Genomic DNA, 22,509 nt, shown 5'->3' with positions numbered 1-22,509 from the left:
CCCACCCCATGACATGCACACACGGTTTTGTCCCCACATGCCTGTCTCTCTCTACCCCCTCTCTCTCTCCCAAGTTCTCCGGCTCTCCGGGCAGGTGGGACAGTGCAACAAAAAAAGGGCACAACCCCGCCCACGCATGCACCTCACAGAGAACACAGTCAGCCAAGGAGGAAGGATGCGGCAGGGCCTCCACAGCTTCACTCTTCTCCGTTAATGATGCTTCTGCAGGTTCACCTATGGAAACTTTGATACGACTTTTACTTCCTCTAGATAGTCAAGTTCTACTGTCTTCTCAGCACTCCACCATGGCAGTGGGCTGACCCAGTGGGACTGATCCGAAGGCCTCACTAAACCATCCAAACAGTATTAGCGACCGGCGGTGTGTACAAAGGGCATGGACTTCACGCAAGCCTATGACCCTCACTTACTGGGAATTCCTCGTTCATGGGGAATAATAGCAATCCCCAATCCCCATCACCAATGGGGTTGAACAGGTTACCTGCGTCTGCCATGTAGGGTAGACATAAGCTGAGCCAGTCAGTGTAGCACGCGTGCAGCCCCGGACATCTAAGGGCATCACAGACCTGTTATTGCTCAATCTCAGGTGGCTGAATGCCACTTGTCCCTCTAAGAAGTTGGGGGACACCAACTGCTCGGGGGTCGCGTAACTAGTTAGCATGCCAGAGTCTCATTCATTATCAGAATTAAGGGGACAAATCACTCCACCAACTAAGGCCATGAACCACCACCCACGGAATCTAGAAAGAGCTATCAATCTGTCAATCCTGTCCATGTCCCTGCTGGGTGAGTTCTCCCATGTTGAGTCAAATTAAGCCAAAGGCTCCACTCCTGGTGGTGCCCTTCCACCAATTCCGTTAAGTTTCAGCTTTGCAACCATACTCCCCGCTGGAATCCAAAAACCCAAAGACTTTGGTTTCTTGGAAGTTGCCCAGTGGGTCATGGAAATAACCCTGCCGCATCACCAGTCGGCATCATTTATGGTCGGAACTACGACGGTATCTGATCATCTTCAAACCTCTTAATTTCATTCTTGATTAATAAAAACATTCTTGGCAAATGCTTTCACTCAGGTCTGAACTGTGCTGGTCCAGGAATTTCACCTCTAGCAGTGCAATACAAATGCCCCCGGCCGTCCCACTTAATCATGGACTCAGTTCTGAAAACCAACAAAATAGAACTGCAGTCCTATTCCATTATTCCTAGCTGTGGTATCCAGGTGGCTTGGGCCTGCTTTGAACACTCTAACTTTTTCAAAGTAAGTGCTTCGGGCTGTGGGACACTCAGCTAAGAGCATCGAGGGGGCACCGAGGGGCAACGGGTGGGGACGGTTTGTGGCTCGCCCTCCCGCCCGCTCCCAAGATCCAACTACGAGCTTTTTAACCGCAGCAACTTTAATATACGCTATTGGAGCTGGAATTACCGTGGCTGCTGGCACCAGACTTGCCCTCCAATGGATCCTCGTTAAAGGATTTTAAGTGGACTCATTCCAAATACAGGGCCTCGAAAGTGTCCTGTATTGTTATTTTTCGTCACTACCACCCCGGGTCGAGAGTGGGTAATTTTCACGCCTGCTGACTTCCTTGAATGTGGTAGCTGGTTTCTCAGGCTCCCTCTCCAGAATTGAACCCTGATTCCCCATCACCCATGGTCACCATGGTAGACACAGCGACTACCATCGAAAGTTGATAGGGCAGACGTTCGAATGTGTCATCGCTGTCACTGGGGGCATGCAATTGGCCTGAGGTTATCTAGATTCACCAAAGCCAGCGGCACCCGACCCCTTGGCTGGGGACAGAGAGGGGCTGACCGGGTTGGTTTTGATCTGATAAATGTGTGCATCTTCCCTGCAAAGGGGGTCAGTGCCCTTCGGCATGTATTAGCTCTAGAATTACCAGTTTTCCAAGCATGAGAGGAGCAAGTGACCTAAATAACCATAACTGATTTTATGAGCCATTCGCAGTTTCACTGTACCGGCCCTGCGTACTTACACACGTATGGCTTAATCTTTGAGACAAGCATATGGTTATGGTAGGATCAATCATGTAGGAAGAAAGCAGCCTCCGGGCCTTGCGAGGATGAGCCTGGCAGCCCAGTCAGGAGGATGAGTGTGGCAGGGCGGGCAACCCGACGTGTGGGAGGGAGGGAGCAGCGCGGAGCAGTAGCGGGGGGGGGTGCTGGGGTGGCGAACTGGACATCCCATCCACCTGCACGACACAACACCCCCCGATGGGCTCACCACTCCTGACCCTTCACGCCCACGTGTGAGGAGGAAGACCACCTGACCCATGCGTGGTAGCCATGTGGGACCGGTGGCCACTCACACGCGGCGGGTGCAGGGCAGGCCCGACGTTTGGGCAGTGAACGAGAAGCGGATTGTGGGGCCTGGGGTCTCACTGCCAGTGGCCTCCAAGCATGAAGGCAGCCCCGCCCGGTACCTGGAGCAGCCAACTGACCTTCGGCGGGCCCACGGCTCCCCCACCGCTGCCGCCATCATGGCCAGCCCCCAGAACCCTCTTCCCCGCATGCACTGCAGGCTGACCCCAAACCCTCCAGGCACCCACCAGGCCCACGCGGTGTGCCACCGAAATGGTCCCGAAGGCATACGCCCGGGGACATGGACAACAGGCCAATCAGTGGCCAGCAGTGGTGCCCCACAAGGCGGAGCCAGGTTTGGTCCTAGACGTGGCCGCCACAGCCTAAGCCGGTGAGCCACTAGGGGAGAGAGGATCCGCGGTCGGGGTTGGAGGCACAAACAGGTAAGTCCAGGGACCGCAAAGGCAAGGTCACCCAGGAGCCCGCAGAGGGGCAGCTTGGGGAGAAACCTCAGGCACGGCCAGGCCACCAGGAAAACATGGCCACGGAATCCCACCACCGCAGACACGAGGGAGGTCCTGCGGCACCCTACCTAGGAGGCCGGACGGCCCTTGGCACCCACTGAGACCTGCCTCACGAGCCCCGGGTCCCACCATCAGGACCCCGAAATGACCTCCACCACAAACCCAACGCCAGGGCCACGTTGCTCATTTCTCGTCCATCCTCTGACCCAGTCAAGCTCGGGGAGACCGGAGCACCCCCCCAATTGGGATGCTTCCCAGGGCCAGGTGGCCCAACCCCGTGCCACGCAAAAGCGGTCGTCAGCACCGGTCGCTGCTCCGCAGGGCAGTGGGCGGAGATCCGGCTCACAGCAGAGCGGGTCACGCGCCGGACGGAACGCCAGGCACAGCCACAACTCGTACAGCCTCCCAACCAGTAGGATGCTGGCCTGGCCCAGGGGGATCATCCCCGACTCGTAAGGGGGAGGCAAGGGCCACACAGTAGGTGACCATCCGCCCTAGGTCTCCCCTGCGGAGGCTGGCAGAACCCTCGCTCTCCACCCCTCACCCCGTCTAGGGGGAAGTGGAGGAGGGTCCTCTGCAAGTGAGTTGCTATGGCAGCACTACCATAATGCAGAGAGAGGTAGCAGGCCGGGGGATCCTGTACCCCAAAGGCACACCTCTCGGATTGCTACAGAAGGCTTTCTCACCGAGGGTGGGTCACACTCCCCACCTGCCAGTCACCCCTCATCAGGCCTGCAGAGGTGCACAGGGATGCCTGGGGAAGGGAGGGGGTCTGCCGTACCAGGAAAAATCTGCATGTGGCAGCCTTGAGCCTTCACGGACTGGGCGGGGGCCTGGCCGCTGCACGTGCACGCAATCCCCCAAGGGCTCCACCATCCACCAGCTTCCTTTCTCCCAGGCAAAGAACGTCCAAGTAAACCCACACACAATCTGTCAGAGGCAGAATGGTAGCTCCTCAGTGGGCGGCCGGCACACACATCACCTGCCTGAGCCCACCGCGATCGCTCACACGGCCTGCGTGCACCCGCCATAGGGGAGCACGGGACCTGCGCTCGCCAGACCAGGTGGCACCCTTCCCCGCGTGGGAGGGGTGCATCTCACTCAACCGCCTCGACCCCCACACCAATGAGCTCCCTCAGGACCCACTTGGAGACACCGCAGCGGAGACCGGAGGAGGGGTGCTGGGGGTGGGAACCACACACCACCGCTCAGACTCGGGCACATGAGGGATAAGCTGGGGGGGAAGGGGGGGAGCTGGGAGCGGTGTGCTCACGCCTGTCATTCCTGCACTTTGGGAGGCGAGGGAAGGTGGATCCCTCTATCCAAGCCTTGGCAACATGGTGAAACCTCGTCTCTAAAAAAATACAAATACTGACTGGTTTCATAACCTGGGTTCAAAGTTAATAAATAGATAAATAGGCCTGGTGCAGTGGCTCACGCCTGTAATCCCAGCACTTTGGGAGGTCGAGGCAGGGGGGTCCTGGGGGTCAGGAGATTGAGACCATCCTGGCTACCACAAGAACCCCGTTTCTACTCAAAATACAAAAAATTACCCAGGTGTGGTGGCAGGCACCTGTAGTCCCAGCTACTTGGGAGGCTCAGACAGGAGAATGGCATGAACCTGGGAGGCAGAGCTTGCAGTGAGCCGACATCACACCACTGCACTCCAGTCTGGGCAACAGAGCGAGACTCCATCTCAAAAAGTAATAATAATAATAAATAGATTAAAAATGAAAATTAAAAAAAAAAAACATAGCTGGCCAGGAGCAATTGCTCACGCCTGTCATCCCAGCACTTTGGGAGGCCAAGGTGGGCAGATCACCTGAGGTGGCCAGTTCGAGACCCGCCTGACCCACATAGAGAAATGCCGTCTCTACTAACAATACAAAATCAGCCGGGTGTAGTGTCACATGCCTGTAATCCCAGCTACTCAGGAGGTTGAGGCAGGAGAAATGCTTGAACATGGGAGGTGGAGGTTGCAGTGAGCTGAGATGGTGCCATTGCACTCCAGCGTGGGCAACAAGATTTAAACTCTGGACCAAAAAAAAAAATTAAGCACTGTGTTCTGTTATTTTTACTTCCTACCCTGAGAAGAACATAATACAGCTGTTGTCTGTCTGCCTGCCTGACTGCCTGCCTGCCCAAGACAGGCCTCACTCTGTCTTTCACCCGAACTGGAGTGCAGTGACACCATTATGGCTCATTCACTGCAGCCTCAACCTCCCCAGAGTTAGGCAATTCCTCAAGGGATCCTACAGCCTCGGTCTCCCAAAGTGTTGGGGTTACAGGCGTGAGCCACCAGAACCCGGCCTGAGTTAATACATCTGGTCTCACTACGTCTTAACCGCACACCCATGAAGAACTCAAGTCAACAGTCGGTAAGAGACTCTCAGCATTCTCTCCCGAAAGCAGTGAGGTGGATGGCGGCCATGTGTCCTAGCTCCTGGGATTTTAGGTGACCATGCATGGAGGAGAGACCTCCAATGTTTCCAGAGAGATGTGAGCCACAGTCATTGGGGCATCTGAGCACGAGATGGGGTTTCTGACAGCGACTTAAGGGCCAGGAAGGGCCAGAATCTTCCAAGGCCTGTGTCCCAGGGTGGGGCCAATGGAACCCAAGGTAGAGTCAGTCAGCAGTCCGCACAGAGAGAGCTCCAGCCCTAGGCCCCACTGTGCAGACCAAATCAGAAGGAAGAGAGTCCTTCGTCCTACATGCCACATCCCACCACTGAACTTGGGAGCGGATCCATTTTCCAAACATGAGGTGACTCTCGCTTTGCAACGGATCACAAGGGGCCAGGCTTTCCAGAGTCAGCAGGGTAAAGAAGTCATTCTGGCTCAGCTACCCCCATCCCCTGGTAACTGGGGAGTTTATTTTTTATTTTTATTTTTTTATTATTATACTTTAAGTTTTAGGGTACATGTGCACAATGTACAGGTTAGTTACATAAGTATACATGTGCCATGCTGGTGCGCTGCACCCACTAACTCGTCATCTAGCATTAGGTATATCTTCCAAAGTTATAACTCTCCCCTCCTCCCACCCCACAACAGTCCCCAGAGTGTGATGTTCCCCTTCCTGTGTCCATGAGTCCTTATTGTTGAATTCCCACCTATGAGTGAGAATATGCAGTGTTTGGTTTTTTGTTCTTGTGATAGTTTACTGAGATTGATGGTTTCCAATTTCATCCATGTCCCTACAAAGGACATAAACTCATCATTTTTTATGGCTGCATAGTATTCCAAGGTGTATATGTGCCACATTTTCTTAATCCAGTCTATCATTGCTGGACATTTGGGTTGGTTCCAAGTCTTTGCTATTGTGAATAGTGCTGCAATAAATATACGTGTGCATGAGTCCTTATAGCAGCATGATTTATAGTCCTGTGGGTATATGCCCAGGAAAGGGATGGCTGGGTCAAATGGTATTTCTAGTTCTAGATCCCTTTGCCATCCCTATCAAGCTACCAATGACTTTCTTCACAGAATTGGAAAAAACTACTTTAAAGTTCATATGGAACCAAAAAAGAGCCCGCATTGCCAAGTCAATCCTAAACCAAAAGAATAAAGCTGGTGGCATCACACTACCTGACTTTAAACTATATTCCAAGGCTACAGTAACCAAAACAGCATGGTACTGGTACCAAAACAGAGATATAGATCAATGGAAAAGAAAAGAGCCCTCAGAAATAATGCCACATGTCTATAACTATCTGATCTTTGACAAACCTGAGAAAAACAAGCAATGGGGAAAGGATTCCCTATTTAATAAATCGTGCTGAGAAAACTGGCTAGCCATATGGAGAAAGCTGAAACTGGATCCCTTCCTTACACCTTATACAAAAATCAATTCAAGATGGATTAAAGACTTAAATGTTGGACCTAAAACCATAAAAACCCTAGAAGAAAACCTAGGCATTACCATTCAGGACATAGGCATGGGCAAGGACTTCGTGTCTAAAACACCAAAAGCAAAGGCAACAAAAGCCAAAATTGACAAATGGGATCTAATTAAACTAAAGAGCTTCTGCACAGCAAAAGAAACTACCATCAGAGTGAACAGGCAACCTACAAAACTGGTGAGTTTAAATGAGCCGAGGCTGGCTGGGCCAGAGCTGCTACGGGAGGGAGGGGGTTGGGAGGGGTCGGGGGCGTGCCTGAGGCATTGCAGAAAGTGGGTCTGAGCCTCGAGGATGACGGTGCTGCAGGAGCCCGTCCAGGCTGCTATATGGCAAGCACTAAACCTCTATGATTACCGAGATGGGGTTTTCATCGCAGAACGCCTTTATGCAGAAGTATACTCAGAAGAAGCCTTGTTTTTACTGGCGACCTGTTCTTACTGCCCAGGAAAGCCTATAAAGCATATAGACTCTTGAAAGGACACAGTTGTGCTACACTGCAATGCAAATACCTGCTTGCAAAATGTTGTGTTGATCTCAGCAAGCTTGCAGAAGGTGAACAAATCTTATCGGGCAGAGTGTTTCATAAGCAGAAAAGCCATGATGATATTGTTACTGAGTTTGGTGATTCAGCTTGCTTTCCCCTTCCATTATTGGGACATGTATATTGCAAGACAGATCGACTTGCCAAAGGATCAGAATGCTACCAAAAGAGCCTTAGTTTAAATCTTTTCTTCTGGTATCCCTTTAAATCATTATGTGAAATAGGTGAAAAGCCAGATCCTGACCACACATTTTTATTCACATCTTTACAGAACTTTAGCAACTGTCTGCCCAACTCTTGCACAACACAAGTACCTAATCATAGTTTATGTCACAGACAGCCTGAGACCGTTCTTACAGAAACACCCCAGGATACAACTGTATTAAACAGATTGAATTTAGAATCTTCCAATTCAAAATATTCCTTGAATACAGATTCCCCAGTGTCTTCTATTGATTCAGCTGTAATTTCAACTGATACTGTCCGACTGTAAACAGGAACTTCCGTGTTTTCTAAACAGGTTCAAAATAACCAAAAACTCTTCGAAGTTTATTAGGAGGACCAGCAGCTCTTAGGCCATTAACCCCAAGTTTTGGGATTTTGCCATTGGAAACCCCAAGTCCTGGAGATGGATCCTATTTACAAAACTATACTAATACCCCTTCTGAAATTGATGTGCCATCCACCAGAGCCCCTTCAAAAAAGTCTGTTGCCAGAATTGGCCAAACTGGAGCAAAGTCTGTCTTCTCACAAAGTGGAAATAGCCGAAAGGTAACTCCAATTCTTGCACAAACAGAAAGTTCTCGTCCATCAATAAATACAACACCTCAGGTTTTGAGCCCCACTATGACATCTCCCCCAAATGCACTGCATTGAAGAAGTTCACGACCCTTTACTAGTGACAGTTCCACAACCAAGGAGAATAGGAAGAAATTAAAAATGAAGTTTCCACCTAAAATCCCAAACAAAAAAACAAAAAGTAAAACTAATAAAGGAGGAATAACTCAACGTAACATAAATGATAGCCTGGAAATTACAAAATTGGACTCTTTCATCATTTTAGAAGGGAAAATATACACAATCACACCTCAGATTCAGGCTTTTAATCCACAAAAAGAAGCAGCAGAAGGCTTGATGAGCCTTCTTCATGAAACGGGGAAAGGTTATTTAGCTTTGTGTTCATACCATTGCTAAGAAGCTATAAATATTTTGAGCCATCTACCTTCTCACCACTGCAATACTGGTTGGGTACTGTGCCAAATTGGAAGGGTCTATTTTGAACTTTCAGAGTACATGAAAGCTGAAGGAATATTCTCAGAGGTTAGAAGCATTGAGAATTATAGAGTCAAAGGCATGGAAATCTACTCTACAACACTTTGGCATCTTCAAAAAGATGTTGCTCTTTCAGTTCTGTCAAAAGACTTAACAGACATGGATAAAAATTCGCCAGAGGCCTGGTGTGCTGCAGCGAAGTGTTTCAGTCTGCCATGGGAACACGATATTGCAATTAAATTCTTCCAGAGAGCTATCCAAGTGGATCCAAATTATGCTTATGCCTATACTCTATTAGGGCAGGAGTTTGTCTTAACTGAAGAATTGGACAAAGGATTAGCTTGTTTTTAAATGCTATCAGAGTCAATCCTAGACATTGTAATGCATGGTAAGTGGTAATGAAGTGTAAAGACAAAGTCTTGTTGATGGTGCTAAAGTCACTAATTTTTCTTGTTAGATAGCTCTTTATTGTCATGAATTTGGTTACTAATACTTAGGGATGGTACATACTGGTCAACAACTTCAAACTAACATGTTTTCTTATGAAATGTATGTCTTTAACAAACTCTTAAGTTAACTAGTGATAATAGAATACCAGATCCTTATACTCAACAGTTTCATTCTTCTACCAAACTTTAGCAGATACCGTAGTTGTGTTTTGTTTATTAGTTTGCTTGTTTAGTTTTGTTACTTGATTTGTTACTTTTTCTTCGAACATAGAAATGGTGATTGGGACAAAAAGTGCTTGGGGAATTGGAAATGAATAGCATAATTCACTTATTGGATAATAGAAAAAAACACTGAAAAAATTCACTAGTTGCTGCTTTTTGACAGTGTCCCAGTTTATTGAATTACTATTAAGAACTTAGTGTACCCTTTTATTTAACAGTATCTCTGTTTTACTTTTTCGTATTTGTGTATAAGTAGACAGATAGGAAATTACTACCCAGGTCATATAGTTATCAACTGAATAACATATGAAAACGTTTGGTCCTACTTCTGCCTCAACACCATACTTACTGTTGATTTTTATTGTATTTTTCTGGACTGACTTAAAAGTTTAGATATCAAGAGAAGGCCAGCCACGGTGGCTCATACCTGTCATTCCAGCACTTTGGGAGGCCAAAGTGGGCGGATCACAAGATCAAGAGATTGAGACCATGCTGGCCAACATGGTGAAACCTCTTCTCTATTAAAAGTATAAAAATTAGCTGGTCATGGTGGCGGGCGCCCATAGTCCCAGCTACTCAGGAGGCTGAGGCATGATAATCACTTGAACCCAGGAAGTGGATGTTGCAGTGAGCAAAGTTTGTGCCATTGCACTCCAGCCTGGGCGACAGAGCGAGACGCCATCTCAAGAAAAAAGTAAAATAAAATTAAATAAATAAATAAATAAATAAATAAATAAATAAATAAATAAGTAAATAAATAAATATCAAGAGAAAGTATAATTCTGAAGTCATAACTCTGTGGAAGCCTTTTTGTCAGATATGGTTATCTTTGGGGTTAATTATTATAGCAGTTGAGTTTTATCACTTGATTTGCTTCCAAATCTGAAGCATTATATTACTAAAACATTTTTTGATTTGTGAACATGTTGTTTAATGTATTATATCTCATTAGTAGTTGCAGTGCCTGAAAGATTGCCACAAAAGTAGTGCTAGCTTTTGCTGACAAATGTAACAATCAACTTGCCAATACTGCTTTCCCTTCTGATAGCTAAGTTTTCCGTATTATTTTAAGAACTCAGTTCTTCATGAGACTTGTGTTGTTTTTGATTTTTTCCGAAGCCTGGTTGATCCCTGTGTTGTTCTTTTTTAAATGTGTATGGTCTGTTCAGCTATTTTGCAGGAGGTGGATTCTTAAAAAACTTAACCATATCAAAAATTGTGATTAAAGAAGGATTATCCAGATCGGCAAGCTTTTACTAGGAAGAGTTTAAATGCTGACATATTTAGGCAACTCTAAATACAGAGAAACTTCATTCTAACTGCAAAATAGATAGCCTTTCTTTTGTTTTCACTTTCACTATCATTAGCACCGTGTTTAATACCTTTTCTTCATCTATAACACAATTATAACTATATATAAAGCCACTTAAATAAAGCAGACATATTGTGCTTTAAAAAAAAAGAAAAAAGAAAAAAAAGAAGTCATTCTGTGGCACACAATGAGGTGTGACTCGAATTTAGAATCTCCAGTGAAAACCAATGAAACAGGGTCAAACTCCGTGTCTACTAAAAATAGAAAAATGAGCCGTGTGTGGTGGCGCTGAGGCAGGAGAATCACTGGAACCCAGGAGGCAGAGGTTGCAGTGAGCTGAAATCACGCCACTGCACTCCGGCCGGAGGGTACAGAGCAAGACTCCATCTCAGAAACAAACAAACACACAAAGCCAATAAAGGTGTTTCACTCAACATGTCAGGCTCAGGTCTCTTGACAGGATATATCCAGCACCTGGGGAAACATAGAGGGGTGGGGTGGAATGTATTTTGTGGCCTCAAGGAAGGATTTGAGAGATAGTCCCCCAAACATGATGGCCTAAGGAAGCCCCTCCGCCCAAGAAGCGATATTCATTTGTATCCTGTAGCCACCCATGAGGGAGAATCGGGCTCTCTACAGACCCCTCAGCCCCCATCCCACCCCAAACCACCCCACCCCCCCGCCTCATGAAATGAGCTCTTGCTCCATCAGGGTCTATTCACGCCATGTGGTTTTGTAACCTCCAGCATGTGTGCATGGGTTGCAGGGTGGGGTAGGGTTGGCTGTGGACAGAGGAGGGGATAAAGGGGCAGTGTCCTGTGGGTGCCCAGGACGTGGGACGTGAGTGCGGTGGCCAGAGCCTAGGGAACTCATCGCCTTTCAGGACGTTTTACCTCCTGGTACCCTCTCTGAACTACACTTCATGTCTTCGCAGTTCAGTGGGGACCTTGTGGGTGGAAGTTGCTATCCCTTTGGACTTTAGCCGAGGAAGGCCGGGCTCCCAAGAGTCTCCCCAGATTCAGGGCCTTGGGCAGGCTCACAAGGATGCTGACGGTGATGGTGACAGTGATGTAAGTTGTAGGTCTCGGGCCAATGCAGAGGTATCCATTTGACCTTGGTGGGACAGGTCAGCTTTGCAGAGTCCCGTGCATCCTTCCAGAGACTCATCCAGCACTAGTAAGCATGGTCCCGAGGATCTCAGCTCCCAGCAGAAGCACTTTTGTTCACACAGAATCCTGGGCAGGAAAGTTCTCAGCAGGTTTAGGCCTCCTAGCCAAAAAGCCAAAGCCACTTCTGGGATTTTTTTCAAAGAGCCAGTGGTTCCACAATGGGCCATGGGTAGCTGTGGAAATGGAGAGAAGTGTTTGCAGATACATATTTGAGACAGAAGGAAAAGTGTTCGGTCAAAGGCCATGTAGGACACGAGCAGATACACATTGATAAAACCCTCCCAGCATCCTAGGTGAACAGAGGTATGACTTTTTGAGACAGTCGAGGGAGACACAACCCCAGATTTTAGGGTTGGATCTTTATTAATATGTAGTATCTATGAGGTATCCAAGTCCAGAAATCAACTCACCAGTTCTCTACAGCATTCTGTAGGTAGATCAAATCTGGGATGTCTAAAGCTAAGAATTCAGGCCATGGTAATGGATTAGATTAGATGTACTTGAACTTATATTGCAAAGAAAGAGAGGGCGGGAGATAGCCAGAGAGCGAGTGAGCAAGAGAGAGAGAGAGAGAGAGAGACAGAGATGGAGACAGAGAGAGAAAGAGAGCCACAAAAATACACAAAGAGAGAAAGACAGAAAGATAGAGAGAAACAGACAAAGACACAGAGAAAGACAGATTGACAGAGATAGAGAGAAACAGAAAGAGAGACAGAATCAGAAAGAGAGAGACAGACAAACAGAGAGAGACAGACAGGAAGACAGACAGGCAGAGAAAGAGAGTAAGACAGAAGGCAGACACAGAGAGAGAGAGAGAGAGAGAGACATAGACAGATGGAGAGACAGAGAGAAAGAAAGAGAGAGACAGAGAGAAAGACAGAGACAGACAGCTGGAGAGAGAGAGAAACAGACAGAAAGAGAGAGAGACAGACAGAGACAGAGAGAGAGAAACAGACAAGGAGAGAGAGAGACAGACAGACAGGCAGAGAAAGACAGTAAGACAGAAGACAGACACAGAGAGAGACAGGCAGAGAGAAAGACAGAGAGACAGAGACAGAGAAACAGGCAAAGAGAGAGAGAGAAAAAAACAGACAGGGAGAGAAAGACAAACAGACAGACAGGGAGAGAGAGACAGACAAGAAGAGAAAGAGAATAAGACAGAAGACAGACACAGTGAGACAGACAGAGAGAGGGAGAGACAGAGACAGCAAGGGAGAGACAGAGACAGCGAGACAGAGAAAGAAAGAGAGATACAGAGAGACAAGGAGACAGACAGAGAAAGACAGAGATGGACAGAGAGAGACAGAGAGAAACAAAGAGAGAGAGAGAGAGACAGACAGGCAGAGAAAGAGAGTAAGACAGAAGACAGACACAGTGAGAAAGACAGGCAGAGAGAGACAGACAGAGACAGAGAGAAAGAAAGAGAGAGACAGACAGAGATGGAGAGAGAGAGACAGAGAGAAACAGAAAGAGAGACAGAGACAGAGAGAAACAGACAGATGGGGAGAGAGAGACACAGAGACAGACAGACAGGCAGAGAGAGAGAGACAGACAGACAGGAAGAGAAAGGGAGTAAGATAGAAGACAGACACAGTGAGAGAGACAGGCAGAGAGAGAGAGACAGAGAGTGAGAAGACAGAGAAATAGAGAGACAGAGACAGACAGAGAGACATGGAGAGGAGGAAGGGCATGCTCAGGAAATAATTACACATATTTTATAACACTTTTGATCCCATAAACAGTGGCCAGGGTGTGCTTTGAAAACAACAGCAACAGCAACAAGAGCAACAGCAGCAGCAAGAGCAACAGCAGCATTCGCTTACGGATTTCTAGAAAATAAGATGTTCTGAAGTATAGTAAACATCAACCGGCTCTCACTACACGTTGAGAGATTCACAAAAGCGCTAGTTAACAACAGAAGAAAACAGCAGCTAATGTGTCCTGGGGAAAATATACGTCTTCCTGAAAACTGGGGATTTCTACTTCACCTGAAAAGAAATACATACGAAAAAGGAAAAACACGAACAAAACAAAACAAGTCAACAAACACGGGCCAAGGCACCGTCCCCGGAAATCTTAAATGAGCAAAGTATTAGTTTTCAGAAAGCGTTTCTATTTTGAGCAAATACTAAGAAGGCCCAGACTACAGCTGTGACGCCCTTCCCATTGTGAAACAATGCTGGACGGAGGGCGGAGAAACTAAAACATCATGATAAAAGGTAATTGAGACCCAGCAAGGGTGAAGCTTTCCCAGGGAGGGAGGCCTGAGAAGGGAAGTGGGGGAAAAACCCCACAACTGCAGACCTGCCCACTTGCCCACGTGGGTCAAGGGTTATGCCATCGGCCCAAGCTGCCTCTGGGGAAGTGGGACCTTGCCAACCACATCTTCAAAAATGGTGGCCTCTGAATGAGGCCTGACACCTACCGATGCAAATGTCAGCCTGGCAAGAATGAGATCGCCGGCAAGGAGTTGGGGAAGGGAAGAGAAGATGGAGGCACACTGGGGTGGCTCTGGAAGGTTTCCAAGCAGGCTGTTGGGAGGCGGGGGTTGGGGGGTTTGAAGGGAACCCACCTAACTGACTCACCAAGTGAAGGTAAAGGGACGTGGGTAGTGGGGGGAGCCAGGGGGCGACTTGAAAATTAAACTGACTCCTCCTAAAACCCAAGTAGAAGAGTCTATGCGAATGAAAGAAACCAACACACAAAGAAAACTAAAGAGCTGATCAAAGAACAATAGGGCCCCCGACAGTGTGGAGGTTCCCTAGACAATGAGGGAGAGAGGGAGGGGCCTCCAGAAGGGAGATAGAGAAACACGTTGCCCCAGGCTAGGTGAAGTCGGGGGCGAGACCTCCCTCCGTGTCACCTTGACTTTCAATAACAGTGGCCGCTAGGTGATGCCCGAAGACAACCGATGCCTGCAAGTGTCAGTCAGCACGGAAAACAATGCATTTATTTATTTATTTATTTATTTATTTATTTATTTATTTATTTATTTAGAGACAGAGTCTCGCTCACTCTACAGCCCGGGCTGTAGTGCAGTGGCGTGATCTCGGCTTACTGCAGCCTCAGCCTCCCAGGTTCAAGCGATTCTCCCGCCTCAGCCTCCCGAGTAGCTGGCATTACAGGGGCCTGCCCCACTGAACCCGACTCAGTTTAGTATTTTTAGTAGAGACAGGGTTTTGCCGTGTTGGCAAGGCTGGTCTCGAACTCCCAACCTCAGGTGTTCCACCCGCCTCGGCCTCCCAACGTGCTGGGATGACAGATGTGAGCCACTGCGCCTGGCCTTAACCATGTATTTTTAAGTTGAGGAGCTTATCAGGGAAATACGAGAAGTAGGGACGCCACACGTGACAGAAAGAAAAGTTTGAGAATACCTCTTCCATCCAAGTGGGGACCCGGCCTCAACCTCCCGAAATCATACACTGAGTGGCGAAGCCTAGCGAGGCCCATCTGTCTATATTCTTCTCGGCCTCTCTAAGCAGGCACTTCTCACTTTTGTGGAAGGGTCAGGGCCATCCCTGGCACGGGGGGGGTCTGACAGACTGACAGAGAAAGAGACAGACATAGAAAGAGAGAGATGGACAGGGAGAGTCAGAGAGAAACAGACAGAAAGAGAGAGAGACAGAGAAACAGAGAGACAGGGAGGGAGAGAGACAGAGAGAGAGAGACAAACAGAGACAGAAAGAGACAGAGACAGAGAAATAGAGAAACAGATACAAAGAGACAGGCAGAGAGAGACAGACAGAAACAGAAAGAGAGAGAGACAGAGAGAGAGACAGACAGGCAGAGAAAGAGAGTAAGACAGAAGACAGACACAGTGAGAGAGACAGGCAGAGAGAGAGAGACCGAGACAGAGAGAAAGAAAGAGAGAGACAGAAAGAGAAAGAGACAGAGATGGAAAGAGAGAAACAGAAAGAGAGAGAGGCAGACATAGAGAAAGAGAGAGAAACAGACAGATAGGGAGGGAGAGAGACAGAGAGAGAGAAAGACAGACAGAGAAAGACAGAGACAGAGAGAAACAGACAGAAATAGAGAGAGACGGAGAGAGAAAGACAGACAGGCAGAGAAAGTGAGTAAGACAGAAGACAGACACAGTGAGAGAGACAGTCAGAGGGAGAGAGAGACAGAGACAGAGAGAAAGAAAGAGAGAAACAGACAGAGAAAGAGACAGACAGAGACGGACAGAGAGAAACAGCAAGAGAGAGAGACAGACAGAGAGAGTGAGAGCGAGAGAGACAGAGAGAGAGAAACAGACAGGGAGGGAGAGAGACAGACAGAGAGAGAGAGAGAGACACACAGGCAGAGAAAGAGAGTAAGACAGAAGATAGGCACAGAGAGAGAGAGAGAGAGAGAGAGGGAAAGAGAGAGAGAAAGAAAGAGACAGGCCTGGGGAGGTGGCTCACTCCTGTCATCCCAGTGCTTTGGGAGGCCGAGGCAGGTGGATAATGAGGTCAGGAGATCGAGACCATACTGGCTAACACTGTGAAATCCCGTGTCTACTAAAAATAAAAAAAATTAGCTGGGCGTGGTGGTGGGCGCCTACAATCCCAGTTACTCCGGAGGCTGAGGCAGGAGAATGGCGTGAACCTGGGAGGTGGAGCTTGCAGTGAGCCGAGATGGGGCCACTGCACTCCAGCCTGGGTGACACAGTGAGACTCCGTCTGAAAAAAAAAAGAAAGAGAGACAGACAGAGGAAGAGACAGACAAAGACAGACAGAGAGAAACAGACAGAAAGAGAGAGAGACAGAGAGACAGAGAGAAACAGAAAGGCAGGGAGAGAGAGAGAGAGACAGGCAGAAAAATAGAGTAAGACAGGAGACAGGCAGACAGAGGCAGACAGAGGCAGAGAGAAAGAGAGAGACAGACAGAGATGGACAGAGAGAGACAGAGAGAAACAGACAGAAAGAGAGAGAGACAGAGAGAGAGTGAGAGAGAGAGAAAGGGAGGGAGAGAGATAGAGAGAGAGACAGATGGGTAGACAAAGAGAGTAAGACAGATGATAAGCACAGAGAGAGAGACAGAGAGAGAGTGAGAGAGACAGACAGAGAGACTCAGAAAAATAAAGAGACAGACAGAGAGACAGACAGAGAAAAACAGAGACAGACAGAGAGAGACAGAGAGACAGACAGAGAGAGAGAAACAGACAGAAAGAGAGAGAGACAGGCAGAGAAAGAGAGTAGACAGAAGACAGACACAGTGAGACAGGCAGAGAGAGAGAGAGACAGAGACAGAGAGAAAGAAAGAGACAGACAGAAAGAGAGAAAGAGACAGATAGAGAAAGACAGAGATGGACAGAGAGAGTCAGAGAGAAACAGACAGAAAAAGAGAAGGTCCTAGCCCACTAGTGATACAGTGACTTTTCTTTCATTTTCTCTTTCTTTTCTGGATTTCTTTTCTTTTCCTCTTTTCTCTTCTTTCTTTCTTTCTTTTCTTTCTTTCTTTCTTTCTTTCTTTCTTTCTTTCTTTCTTTCTTTCTTTCTTTCTTTCTTTCTTATTTATTTATTTATTTAGAGACTGAGTCTCACTCTGTCGCCCAGGCTGTAGTGCAGTGGCACCATCTCGGGTCACTGCAACCTCCACCTGGAAGGTTCAAGCGATTCTCCTGCCTCAAACTCCCGAGTAGCTGGGATTACAGGTGCCTGCCCCACCGCACCTAAGTTTCATATTTTCAGTAGAGACGGGGTTTCACCATGTTGGCTAGGCTGGTCTTGAACTCCTGACCTCGTGACCCACCCACCTCGGCCTCCCAAAGTGCTGGGAGGACAGACGTGAGCCACTGCATTCAGTGTACAGTGACATTTCTTAGAAATCACTCATGGGAACACACACTTATAGGTGATGTGTAGAGATTTTATTTATTTATTTATTTTTTGCACAGGAAGGTAGGGGGATGGAGTTTCGCTCTTGCTGCCCAGTCTAGAGTGCAATGGCATAGGGGACTCAAGGAGTCAAACTGTGGCAGAGAGGACACGTCATTCTGAGCGTAAGGGCCGCAGTGAAAATTGGCAGGGCCCGCGCTTTTAAAGGCTGAAATCCCGGCGGCTCAAGCCTGTCGTCCCAGCACTTTGGGAGGCCCAGGAGGGCAGATCACTTGAGGTCAGGAGTTCAATACCAACGTGGCCAACATGGAGAATCCCCGTCTCTACTAAAAATAGAAAAATTAGCCAGTTGTGGTGGTGCACGCCTGTAATCCCAGCTACCGAAGAAGAATCACTGGAACCCAGGAAGCAGAGGTTTCAGAGAGCCGAGAGAGTGCCACTGCACCGCAGCCTGGGTGACAGAGTGAGAGAGACTCAGTCCAAAAGAAAGAAAAGAAAAAAAAGAACAGACCCAAATACTACATTGTCGCTGAATGTTCCCCCAAAAGGCCGGAAACCCCCTGACTCAGGTCAAGGAGGTGGTGTTTTGTTTCACTTCTCTCTCTCTTTCCCTCTCTCCCTCTCTTTCTCCCTCTCTCTTTCTTTCTTCCCTAACTTTCATTTCTTGTTCAAGCATACATGTGCAAGATTGTTACATAGATAAACTTCTGATGGGGGTGTTCAGTGTGCAGATGATTTCATAACCCGGATACTCAGCGCAGTACTCGACAGTTTTCATGTTTTGTTTTGTTTTGGTTTCTCCTGAAGCTGTCCCTCCTTCCACCCCTCCTCCCTCAAGTAGGCTCCCACGTATCTCGTCCCCCTCGTTCTGCCAACGCAGAACTCTCATCTATAAGTTCCCACTTATGGATGAGAACACGCGGTATTTAGCTGATTGTTGCTTTCATCTTCGGTGGTGGTGGTGAAAGAGGCATGACACTAAATCGACCCTTAGGACGCTCTCCTCCATCTCCACCCCACACCCCCTCGCCACACACACCCTCATTCCTGCACCCCCTCCTCAAACGCAGGAAAGGAAGAAAGACAGAAATTAAAGTAAGAGGTCAGCCTCCAAGGCGGTGGAGTCAGGGGATCTCAAAGGGTGAGCAAGCGATGGGGGTCGGGGGATGCCTTGGCTGAGCTTGTAACAATAGGGGACCGAGTTTCCAGACCACCACACCCCCTAATCCTCAGCCGTAGCCAGCCTCTGGATGGGGTTGCTCTTGTAAAAGCTTCTGAAAGGAGAGAAGCCCAAGGCAATGGACAGCATCAGCTCCAACTCCAGGAAGGGAACAGGGCTTTGTGCATTTGAATGGGGCTTTGGAAGGCGGTGCTGTGGCTTCCAAAGCAATGTTCCTTGCCTTGCCTCGCCTTGACCAGAGTGAGGCTCCATCTCAAAATCAATCAATCAATCAATAATAAAAAAATTCATCAATGAAAGAAAGAAAGAATCAGTACAGCGGTCGTGGTCGTGAATCATTCCCTGGAGTCCAGGTGCAGTGGCTCACGCCTGCCATCCCAGCACTTTGGGAGGCTGGGGAGGGCGGATCACCTGAGGTCGGGAGTTCGAGAACAGCCTGACCAACATGGAGAAGCCCCGTCTCTACTAACAATACAAATCAGCCAGACGTGGTGGTGCATGCCTGCAATCCCAGCTACTCGGGAGGCTGATGCAGGAGAATCGCTTGAACCCAGGAGGGAGAGGTTGCTGTGATCCAAGATCATGCCATTGCACTCCAATCTGGTGAACAAGAGAGAAACTCTGTCTCGGGAAAATAAATAAATAATTAAAAATGATCCGGGCACAGCGGCACATGCCTGTGGTTCCAGGTACTCTACTGTGGAGGCTGAGGTGGAAGGATCACTTGAGTCCAGGAGCGTCCAAGCTGCAGTGAATGAGTTAAGATGGCAGCACTGCCAGAGTGACAGAGTGAGACGCTGTCTCTAAATCAGTCAATCAATCAATCAGATCACTGGAAGGCGCTGTCTGTGTCTTACTTTAAAGGGTGTCTCTTTAGGCCAATCAGGCGTGGTACCTCATGCCAGTAATCCCACCAATTTGAGAGGCCGAGGTGGGAGGAAAGAAGGAAAGGAGGAAGGGAGGAAGGGAGGAAAGAAGAAAGGCAGGAAGGCAGTCAGGCAAGAGAGAGAAAGAAAGAAAGAAAGAAAGAAAGAGAGAAAGAGAGAGAGAGACAGAATGAAAGAAAGAAAGAATGAATGAATGAAAGAAAGAAAGAAAAGGAAGGAAAGAAAGAAAAGGAGGGAGAAGAAGAGAGAAGAAAAAAAGAAGAAAAGAGAAGAAAAGAAAAGAAAACGGGGAGGGGCATATCTCCTTGACTGGTAACTGCCCAGTATACAGCTGACTGAAGCCTCGACCTGTTGGGCCTCAAGTGATCTTCTCCTTATCTCAGTCTCCTGAGTAGCTGCGACTACAGGCAGGTATCAGCACGCACAACTCATCTGATAATAATATTATGATTATTGTTGAGACAGAGTCTCACTCTGTCTCATTAATTGCCATGGCTAGATCTCAGCTCATTGAAACCTCGGCTTCCCTGGTTCAAGCAACTGGCCTGCCTCAGTCTCCTGAGTAGTTATGATTGCAAGCCTATACCACCAGGTATGGCTAATTGTTCTATTTTTCATAGAGGTGGGGTTTCGCCATGTTGGCCAACCTGGTCTTGAACTCCTGGCCCCAAGTGATCCACCCTCCTTGGCCTCCCAAAGTGCTGGAATGACAGGCATGAGCCACTGTGCCCGGCCTAGATAATCTTTTTATAAACTGTAGAGAAGGGGTTTCATCAGCCACCACGTGGACGGTGGGGTGGGTTTTACTCAGACTGCATACTGTGAAAAGGGTAAATTAGTGTGGTTTGTGAACTAGATGTGGAAATTGTGTGTGTGTGTGTGTGTGCATGTGAGAGAGAGAGAGAGAGACCAATCCCACCATGAGGACCCAGAAAAGGTGTTTGATTTGGGTCCTTGTCTAGTCACCTCTCTGTCTGTAGATGACTGAGGATTCCACAAACGAAGGTCAGCAGTATCTATTGAGCTCTTTCTCCCTCTCATGGGTCTCATCTGTGTGGTGGAGAAAGGGAAGAAAAGAGATTCTGATGGGAAGTTCTCTTCATGCCTGAGGAAGCTGAAGGCAGGCTGAAGGGAAGGAGGGCATCCTATGTGACATTTCCATACCTGCGCACCCTTTATAATGTTGGGCCTGCCAGTCCACCCTGTACGTCAACCCACCCACAAGAACAGCATGGTTCGGGATGGTCCAGTCTCATCATCCGGCCCACTTGGGGCATCTGGTGGAAGTCTTCGCTGGAGGATTCGAAAGCAGTGTCAACGCGGTTCCCTTGGGGTCCCCGGGAAAAGGTCAGCCAGGGCAGGGTGGCAGGATGTGAAGGGGGGCGGGGCATCAGCCTCAAAGCTACCTGGAAGTTGGCAGGCAGCCAGTGGGGGACGCTGAGCCAGAGACGTCTAGCAGGATATAGATCTGGAAGCCGTGTCAGTCCTCTCTCATACCTCTCCCATGGAAAATCCCATGGCGGCAGTGGCAGCCTTGGGTGGGGGAGAAGCCAGGACAATGGGGAGAGGGAAGGAGGCCCTAGGGAGAATTTATCACCAAAAACCCACCCAGCCAAGCTCCCTCCCTCCTATCTGGTCCAAGATACATCCTGGGAGGCGGCAAGAGAAATGTTCACCCCGTGTTTCTTGTCTTTCTCTTTATTTTTTCATCTTTCCAATTTTACAAGAGATGCTCACTTCAACAACCAGACGGTGGATGTGACGGGAGAAGTGTCAAACCCAGGAGTTTGAGACCAGCCCGAGCAACTGAGCAACACGAGTAGGAGAACCCAGCTGAAAAAATGAAAAAAAGAAGGAGGAGGAGGAAAGAAAAGAAAAGAAAAGAGAAAAACAACCACCAAGGAAGTTAAAATTCTCCAATGGCGCAGGCATAAAAAAGCTATTTCACGTCTTTTCCCACAACATGGATAGAGCTTGAAGCAAGTATATACCCAGTGAACTGCCTTCTACTTACAAGTGGGAAGTAAACAGTCGGTACGCACACGGTCATCAAGATGGAAACAACAGACACTCCAAAAGGGAGGAGGAGGGTAAGAGGCGGACGAGGGATGAATAAATCGCCCCTCGGAGACAACGTTCGCCACGTGGGCATCGGATACACTGGAGGTCCACTTCTACATCTGGAGGCAGTAGTATGCCAATCTAACAAACAAGCATGTACACCCCCTGAGACTGTAAAATACCAAAACAAGGACGACAGCATCAGCAGCAGCGGCAGCAACAACAACAACAACAGAACAGAAGCTTGAACACAAAACCACCACCACCACAATCACCAGTTGGGAGTTGGGGGAGGGTGGCCGTGCTCGAGGCCCTCAGGTTCAGTCCCATTCGGTTTAAAAAAGAAAACAGCAGACTCATTCCTGTCCGTAGGCAGGAAAAATACAATCAAAGTTCTCCGTTGCTAGAAAGGGAAGTAGAATAAGGAGAAAGGCTAATTGATTTTCTTGAGATCTATCGAGACCATATAAGTAGGAAAAAATTAAACACAGACAGCAACACTTTCTACACTGTTCAAAAGCATCAGAGATCAGGCGCACCACACTCGATGGGGCTTCTGCCACTAGAAAGAAAAGGCAGGCCAGGCGCGGTGGCTCACGCCTGTCATCTCAGCACTTTGGGAGGCCGAGGCGGGCAGATCACAAGGTCAGGAGATAGGGACCATCCTGGCTAACATGGTGAAACCCCGTCTCTACTAAAAATACAAAAAATTATCCAGGCCTGATGTGGGTGCCTGTAGTCCCAGCTACTCAGGAGGCTGAGGCAGGAGGATGGCGTGAACCTGGGAGGTGGAGCTTGCAGTGAGCTGAGATAGCACCATGGCATTCTGGCCTGGGT

This window comes from Pongo pygmaeus, chromosome 22 (genome assembly GCF_028885625.2).
Source record: "Pongo pygmaeus isolate AG05252 chromosome 22, NHGRI_mPonPyg2-v2.0_pri, whole genome shotgun sequence".
Classification (NCBI taxonomy): Eukaryota; Metazoa; Chordata; class Mammalia; order Primates; family Hominidae; genus Pongo; species Pongo pygmaeus.
Note: the sequence above shows the minus strand (reverse complement) of the source record.